Source organism: Lathyrus oleraceus, chromosome 5 (assembly GCF_024323335.1).
Source record: "Lathyrus oleraceus cultivar Zhongwan6 chromosome 5, CAAS_Psat_ZW6_1.0, whole genome shotgun sequence".
NCBI lineage: Eukaryota > Viridiplantae > Streptophyta > Magnoliopsida > Fabales > Fabaceae > Lathyrus > Lathyrus oleraceus.
In genome coordinates this window covers 35,432,378-35,442,592 of record NC_066583.1, presented here as the reverse complement: position 1 = coordinate 35,442,592, position 10,215 = coordinate 35,432,378, and positions in this window count along the sequence as shown.

Sequence of the window (10,215 nt, the reverse complement as noted above, 5' to 3'; positions counted from 1 at the left end):
CTCATTGTAACAAAACCAAGAGTAAGCCACGGGACTGAATGTCAACCGAAATCGAGAGCAAACTGAATTTAGCTCTAAGCTAATTTAGAGTAGATTCATGTAGGAATCATTCTATAAGAAACCGATCAACTGAATCTATGCGTCCAAACAAATTTTGAAAGTTAAATTAAATTTTAACTTCGAGATCGCAATGCAATAAAAGACAACAACAAACAAAATATTATTATAGCAGTCTCACTAATTTTACATCAACTCTAAGTAATTGAAAAAAAAAAAGAATTAAGCACAACATGCTCTATCTATAATGAATCCGCTTTGCTAAAATATCGAAATAGACCTCAGAATAAAAAAATAGAATTTAAAAAACAATATTAACAGAAACCCAAAGTTTTTAAAATTCAAACTGATAGTTTATATATATATATACAAGAAACGAAAAGTAATTATATAACTTAACAAAAACAAAATAACAATGAAAACTAAAAAAAGAACATAACGCATGGATATGTTATAGCATCATGCATACGTACATGTTATAGCAATAACAATCCAGTTTACAATACATTGACCAATACATCATTATGATCTAAACCAAATTTAAAATAAAACTATGACTTACTAAAGTTAACAAATAATAATGTCAAAGGTTGAAACAACAACAACAGAAGAAGATCACACAATGCAAAATAGAACAACATCATCAAATCGCAATTCACACAACCACTGCGTAAATGAATCGCAATTACTAACGATACGATACACAAATAAACCACAAAAATTACACAAATAATTGCTAAAGTCTTAGCTTAATAGACACATTTTTTAAACTTAGAATGGAAATTAGTAAAATCAAAGTTGATGTAATCATAACTGCAGCAAGTAAGCAACGTGATCGGATCAAAACCAAAACCAACATCATAGCAATAAACATAACACCGGAGAAGAAATTATTTTAAATTATTTTAAATTATTTTAAAAACCATGCCATGTCTCTAACCGTGATGATTGTGCATCTACCATTCCATTTCATGCTTAAAAAATCAACTGCTATAACCATAACCAATTTCTACCCTATAAATAAAACACATAACATATATTTGCAACAGATTCAAGAAAAATATCCACACTCCCTTAGCTATTTTGAATGGACCCGAAAATGAAATAGAGAAAGTTATTGTTGTTTCACAGTGAGGGGTTTTCTGTTAGAGAGAAAATTGTGGGTTTGTGCTCTGTCATGGTTGGAGGAAGTTTGATGAAGTTTGGTTTATGATGGTTATGGAGGAAACCAGGGAAATTTAAGGTGATTCATTTTGTGTAGTGTTTGGGGTTTAAGGATGAAGAGTTGGTGTATAGAATATTGGTGGTCGGATAAGATAACACAGAGGTGTTGTTTAGTGGTGGTTGTAGTAGGAAGAAGAGGTATGAGGAATATGTTTTTTTATGGGAGTGAAATGGGTGAGATGAAAGGTAGTTTTGTGAGTCCTTTTTTAGTGAAGGGAGTGAGTGTGTGCTTGGAGATAGAAGGATTATGGTTTGAAGAAGGTGATATATGTGGGTGTTTATGGTAGGAGATGAAGATGGAGTTGGGTGAGAGAGGAAGAGGAATAATGAAGATTCAACAGTAATAATCCTTCTTTCTAAGTTCACTCTTTTTTTTTTCAATGAAAGTCACTAACTCCCCTCTTATTGTTTTGATTTCAAAAATTGGAGAGAGGAGAGAACTAATTGGGGGCGGCTGCTAGGTCCTTGGACTAGGTTCCTCCCCTCCACTTCATTAGGCACTGAATGAACATATATATATATATATATATATATATAATATATTATATATATATATATATATATATATATATATATATATATATATATATATATATTATATATATATATATATATATAATATATATATATATATAGTGTGAAAAATAGGGTTACAAAATTAATTAGAATACCAAGAATACCCTCCTTGACTATTTTTATTGATTAAAACAAGGTTAAACAATGCAATTGAAATAAATTCAAAGATTATAAACTAAGCAACATAAAATTAACATGAACATATAGCTAATTCTATTTAATTTTTGTGAATATTTTGACTAAAAAACAAAAATAAAAGGACTCAAAATGAATAAAAATAGGTGCAAAAATGCCTGAAAAATTAAAATGAATGTACTACAATGATCAACGCGAAATAAACTTCTTGGAAATATACAGCGTTTGGGCCAATTTTGAAATGAAAAATGACCGGTTAAATGCTCAGACAGACCAAAATATGACCGAAAAATTAAGCGAAAAATAAATCGTGCATACCAGGTTAAACTACGTGAAACGTAGATTAATAAAACTGATTTCTTCAAGTTTGATTTTGAAACTTTTTCGCCCGTTGTTTTGACACACATTTGATAATTGATTCAACCGGTTTGTCTATAAATCCGAAAATTTATTTCGACTGACATTCTAGGCATTATGCGGTATGGAATGCATGTTATGATATGCAAAGATGCAACGACTACGAGGAATGTGTTGAATTGGTGATTCAGGATCAAAATCGGGGTGTGACAAAATGCAAAGACATATTTTTTTATTTTGATTAGTAAAATGATAATATACAAGTATGATACAATCACAAAGTGCTTGGTGATCTCTCCCAAAAAACAAACCCAATGAAAGAGGGGTAAGGAGAATGTCATGGTATGATCCCAATGCTAATGCTTATGATGAAATTGCATGAGGGATCTTAGGGTCAGATTGGGGTCTTACAGTGACAAAACAACAAGATCAAAGGAGTTTTACCCAACAACAATAATCCACACGTTAGAAGGCATTCCATATTTATGACAAGTAAGAGGATAAGTGCCAGAGGCAGAGAAACCGTTTTGTCCACTTGTGTGCTTATCAGAGGAAGCTAACCTTCTTCTGAGTTTTAGAGGCTGAGATCCTCCAGAGGCTATTATTCATCAGAAGCTGATCTAGAGATTTTAATCATAGTAGCTTCTGAACATCATCATACTCTGCTATTACAATCAGAAGTAAGTACAGATCTTTAAAAGATAAAGATGCTTGATTTATCTATAAAATAATATTCTTTTCCATTTTGATAGAAGTAGAATTATCATAGTGAAGTGCAATTATTCTTTCATAAATAAGAAGCTCTTCTGACAAAGACAATAAATAGGATTACAATCTGCTGCATAAAAACATAAAGATAATCACACCTTTCTTTGTCCAACTTTTAATTTGATATTGAGGTTATTCTTGAGGAACAAATTGTTACAACAATACTCTTCAGAAAGTCATCAGGAATATTCTTATATTCCAAAGCAGCTGGATGAACTTCAGAGATGTATTAAGAATTTGAAGCACTAACATTTTAGGACAACCTCAGTATTCACAGTACCAATAATCTTTCCTTAATGGATTCTTCCAGATTCCACACTTCCTTCCTCCTTTAGAGTTATAATTTGGAATACATACCTTCTTGTTGTTGTAAGTTGTGAGCAACCACTATCCTAGAACAACATCGGTTGCTTTTCTTTTTCCCTTTAGCATATCTACAACATAAATTTTTTCACATTCTTCTGAGTCCTCTGAATCTGAGTCAGAACCAGCTTCTAATTATGAATATCAGAATATTGAAGCAACTAAAGCTAGGTTGGCTTCTTCTTTAATTTTGTCAGCTTTTTCATTATCAAGTTCTTCGTTTTTAACTTTGTCTTAGAGAATCTGTTCTTCTTCTTGGACAAGTGTTGAAATCTTTTGATGATGAAACCATTTCATCATTATCAGATTCTTCATCAGAAGCTTCATCATGAGTGGCTTCTTTATGCACTCTAGTCTGAGAATATTTCTTAGATCTTTGAACAAAATTTAAAGCCAATGTTTTAAATTGCTTTACAAGCTCATCTCCATACAGGTCCATCTCATGGCTTTGGAGATTGCTAACAACACTTTCAAGACTTAATGTGTTTAAGTCTTTAGCCTCTTGAATAACAGTAACTTTGGATCTGTATTTGGCAGGAAGACTCCTAAGAATCTTCTTGACATGATTTGATGTAGTGTATCTTTTATTCAAAACCCAAAGTACAAACACAAGAACTTGAAATCCTGAGAACATAGTTTCAATGTTCTCATCATCTTTCATTCTGAACAACTCATATTGCTGAACTAGAAGATTTTCTTTAGCTTCTTGAACTTGTTGATTACCTTCATAGGTAACACATAAAGATTTAAAGATAGTTTTGGTAGTAAACTTAATAATAATCTTTATGTACTCCAAATGATGCAAGACATCAACAAGAATTCCTCTCACTCTATGATGTTTTATGTATATCTTTTTCTTAGCAGGAGTGAAAGACTTGCTGAAATCCATCAGCACCCACTTCCAGACTATTCTTGGTTGTTACCGGGTTGGACCATGAAGAGTTAAGAAAGAATTCCTCTCACTCTATGATGTTGAATATCTCCCCGTATCGGATTGTTTCCATAACCACTTCCTCTCTACACTGTTCAGTGGCCTCAATGAAGCTAGAATCAATAGAGAATTCAAAGTTATTGCATTCTTTTTCCACATTAATTATTAGTCGAGTTTCCTTCATCAATACCACCTTTTTTCCATTGTTGTTACCAACATTGGCATGTCCACTAGGATTTCTAATCTTTAAAATTTCTCATACTACTGCAGGATCAACAATCTCTTTTCCCGCAAGCCTCACATGTTCTTTGTTTTTGTTAAGTTGGAGCCACATCATTTGTAATAACAACTTCTTTTTCATCTGAAATTCCAGCCGACATACTCTCTATGTCTCTATTGCTCACCTGAACACAGACTTTCCTATCTGGCTTCTTTGGTTTTTCCCTTTCATTCCCATTTTCACTTATTTTCCTTTTGAAGTTTCGTAAGCAATGCCCTATATGATTACAAAAGGAAGAGTACTCCGGGAAATTTTCGTATTCTAATTCCACAAAGAAGGTAAACCCCTTCATTTCCAAATCCAATTCAACAAGAACTTGCATGTAAAGGCCAAAAGGTCTATCAAAATAACATTTGTTTGACGCATAATCTATGCATAGAGGAATTCCGACACTACTGGCTATTGAAAACACAATCTTTAGTCTCCAATAATCTTGTTCCAAACAGTGTATTCTAATCTACACCTGCGCCGAGGATTGTTTAAGGTATGAAGGATTAAAATCTTTACTACATGGGTTTGGTTGTTTTATCGGTACTTCTAACTTTTTAACCAGTTCATATGCAAATGGAGTGTCACCTGATATGTCCATGGACTTCCATAGAACTATTGGAATCACCATGAATTTCTGATTGGAATTAAATCGATAAAGAAAGAAGAAATTAGGTTAAGAAATAAACAATATAAATATTGTCGCTTTCTTCATTTCTTTTGTTTTTAGAACTTCCAAATAAAAATTAAAGCTTACCGAAATGGTTGTTATTATCATATATTTGTAAAAAAATCTGGAAAAAAGTGTTTCAATTATGAAAGTAAAAGATATTTATTTGAGGTGATAGTTCAATGTTCAAGAGTTTAGTCTTGTATTAGAGTTTAAGTTCTCATACATAATTAAAAAATAGAAAGGTAATTGTGTTGAAACTTTTTATTTAATTATTATTGAAATTCTGGTTTGTTCAGAGGACAAATGGTAGACATGATATCTAAGACAATGTGTATAACATGTTTAAAACAAATTAATAGATAATATGAATTCAAATAAAAAGAAATAAAGAACGCAAATGATTGTTAATCCAGTTCAGGGCAACATGACCTACGTCGGAGGACTTCTAACCCAACAAAAGAAATTCACTCTTAATAGTATTAATACAACTAGTCAATTAGTAAGATAAACAAAATATGTTCAATTCCTTTCTACCTAATATTACCCATGTCTTTCTATTTAGGGCTCCCCCTAAATATGAGAACCCCTATCACTTTATCTTAATCATTAACCCTAGTGATCAATACATAAAACAGGTTTAAAGATTGTCGATTATAACTAAACTAACAAAATAACCTATATGCCTTTGATATGGAACTTAGGTGCTATAGAGGTGCACAGATAACAACAAGTACAAAGACTCAAATATCAAACCCTAACACACTAGATCGTCAATTCATGCACACACATTCTTGTTAGGAATTAGTCTTCTTATAAAGCAAAATATTTTTAGGGCCTGGGTATCTGAATTGAAGCTAAATTGATTTGACTTTGAAGCATATCTAATTTTTATGCAAATTTGATTTGATTTCATATACATTAATGTCCACCAAGAGACTTGATCTTATTTAATTTGATTTAGTCTTGGATAATCTTTTTATCCAATCTTCCTTAAAAAACATATTGCTAAAAGATACAAATCATAAATGAAAAATCTCCTTCGAACCAATCAAACGCACACATATTTACACACGTAACCTGGCTTACAGAATGAGTCAAGATGATGCACTCCTGTTGGAACATCTCGTCCCACATGATGCCTCTTAACATTTTACATCGTGTGATGACCATGTTGTTTTACTTAAAGCAGCTAATAAATGGAACAAGTTATGTAAGAGTAATGAAATTTTGTTCATAGGGCATATATGTTGGACCAAATGTCTAAGCCAACATGTTACACCAGAATTAATAATTAATTGATAAACAATATGATCAAAGCAGAAAGCAATAAAAGGACACAAATAATTGTTAATCCAGTTCGTTGAAACCACGCCTACGTATGAGGGCACTCTACCCAAGAAATAAAATTCACTATTTGGAATTAGTATAATTAGTCTTATAGGAACAATAAATCCATGTTGTTTAATTCTTCTTCCTAATCCTAGTGACTTTCTATTTAAGACTGCCCCTAAATATGAGAACCCCTCTCACTTTCTCCTAATCACTAATCCCAAGTGATCACAACTTCAATAAACACCTTAAATAATGTTGAATTGAAAATTAACTAAATAAACCAACATTATGCCTTATGATATGAATGTGGGCACTAGCATGGTGTAAAAGCCACATAGACAAATGACTCAAATAAAACACTAATACTAGGAATCTTCAATAGTTGCTCATTATCTTCAATGATGGAATTGTGTCTCTTCAAATAAAATTCTTCTGTTGGACTTTCTATTAATGGCATAAGATTTAATCCGCATATAAAGTGGAGATTTGGTTAAGATTTGTTTTTCAAAACAGCTCCACAACAAGATTTATTTGATTTGAATTCAAATTTAAATTTCAAAATATTTAAATTTTATATTAATAAATCATCAAACAAATCTAATTAATTAGGTTGCTAAAAGATAGCAACAAATCAATTATAAACAAATATAAAAACTCGCTCATAAAACTAACAGAAAACGCGTCGATATAGTAGCAACAACAAAGGCCAGATGTGTCACACCTGCTAGAACATCATGTCCCACGTGTCTCCTTTTTTCACCAAAACATCTTGTACACACTATGTTGTTTTTCATAATAAAGTCAATCCAAAAGGAACAACAATCTCCCCCCTTTGGAAAATTTTGACAAAACAATATTTTCAAAAACATACAAGATGTGCAACATAATTTGAGCATTAAGCACACAACACACAAGCACACATAGCAAACAAAAACAACAACAAAAGTATTACAATCAAAAAACATGAAGTGTGGCCGCTACAACAAAATAGATCAAACATAATGCTCCCATACCGTCATGCACACTATCAGTCAACATGCACAAACAATCAGTAGTTGTTTGTCTGGTCAGAAGTCATCCAGGACACACCACACCACTACACATCAAGCAAAAACCTTCATAGTTCATACATAGTCTGTAGATCGGCTCACACATGCTCAAAAGCTAGATGTCAGGCTAGATGCTCCAGCATGTGAGCATAGATAAAATGCTCCACAAACACGTTATAACAACATCCATTGCAAACATACGCTCCACATACACACCATTACTCCCCCTTTTTTCAACAATTTGGAAAATGTGTGTAAAGAAAGAAAACCTGAGAAATAACACAAAGCATGAACCATTGACATTTGCAGAACCACAAATACCAAAATTGGATTACAGACCCAGGAACATAATAAATTTGCATCTTCCTCACTGAGTAGATATTAAATCTTGAGGTATGAGTCTTCATAAAGGAGATGAACTCCTTATATAGCCACAAAAATCCATCTCCAAAAGCCCATAAATATGAATCTTTATATGACTTCTAAAAAAAACATGAGATCAATCTTCAATAAATGATGATTTCCAATCTTAATCGTTATGATTGAATAAATCTGAATCTCTTGATTATTATTGTTGTATTTGATTCGGATTATATCCTCCAAAAATATACATGATCAATCTAATCTTTACTAGGAAGATTGAGATCTTTGAAACCAATAAGAGATAGATGTCTCATAGATCGTGGAACATTTGGCTTGACATTTGTCCATATAACCCAATAAAATATTTACTTGATAAACGTCGAAATTCCAACTTCTCAAGTAAAGGATTCAGAATAAATATCTTTTAAAAACTCTCACACTTTAAATCATCTTTATTAAAATGTTGAAGACACAACTGTAGAAACAAAAATAAATCAGCAGCATGTCCTACAAATAGACAAGATGTTGTACATATTCTTCAGAACATTCTCCAGACATAAATAACACAGTGCAACGAAAAAAAGACTTGTTAGTTAGTCACAACCATGAGAATGAGATCAATATCACAACAACACACAACTTCTTAGGAGTAATAGTCTTTCTTGCAAATCATCATATCACCATTTCCCCAATATTTCTCATAATGGGCAAGGGGTAACAGATAAATCTAGCCCATAATGGGCACACATACTAGATAACAAGAACGCACAAATAAATACCATAAAATTATAATAGAAGCAATTATGTTCTTCAGACGCACAGATGTCAAGCACTATGTATGACACAATATGCATGGCATTGTGCTTATGTAGCAGCAACAACAAGTTGATGTGAAGAAGCTCCAACATTTATCCATCAAGAAAAGACGCACATATGTTAGACATAATGTCTAGTATAGAAAACCATAGATGTAGAAGAAGATTGCTTATCATTCCAGACTTAGCATATTACCAAAACCAGATTCATCAATAACAGGAACATTTGAAGGCCTAATGCCTAGGACATTTTTCCCAACAAATAACTTGTTCCTGAAATTTTGTAACCCATGAGGAATACAACCATTCATAACCAAAAATTCTTTTATCATCTTAGGATAACCAGATCCAACATTTAACACTGTCTTCAACAACTGAGCATCACTAAGAAGCTTCATAATTTCATTATACTTTAGTGCTTCAACATAATGCTCTTCTTCATCCTTACTTACAGTTTTTCTCTTCTTCCTCGTTGATAGCTTCTTCTTATTCTTCTTATTATTATTTTTACTTGGTCATAATATTGTCAATAGAGAGAACCTTATCAGGCCCTGTAGAATTTTTTTTGCACAAATAATCATTAATTTGAATGGGAAAACTTAAACGCAATATCCTCTATCATACACCTTTTTATACTCCTTGCAGCCTTCAACATTACACTCAACAATAATGGTCACAATGAATACCTTGACTAGATTTTCATAGCAAGGACCAATAACTTTTATCAACTCCATGATATCCTAACAATCAAAATCTTATTTATCTAACTTTCTTTCACAAGCAATCCTTCTTTGGAAAACATACTTCCACTTCTGAACACTTGTCTCATAATCACTTGTCTGAACAAACTTTTTAATCACTTCAACATTAACAAAGAAAAAAAACCATCCTTCCTAATGTCATACAGGTTTTCTGGAACATGCTAATTGACATCTTCATTACCATTTTTAGTGACATCTTTGAGCATTTTACTATTCCATAACAGTTGAGTGCAACTACTTCCAGAAAATATACTTTGGGAATCAAAGGTGCAGTCCTTCATTTGCTTCACTTGAAAATGAAGAAAGTAGGTAACTTCTCCTATAATGCTCAACTCAAATTCAACTTCCCTTTGTTGAGAAATATGTTATAACACCTTATTTGACATAATGTCTTCAACATAAATGTGAATTATCATCAAATTCTCATTGTCTTTCACATTTACACTCTCCATGTTGTTGATATCATTACTAACCTCCTGATTGACTTTCACATTCACATAGCTACTGAGAAAGACACTTTTCACATCCATCTCATAAAGTTTG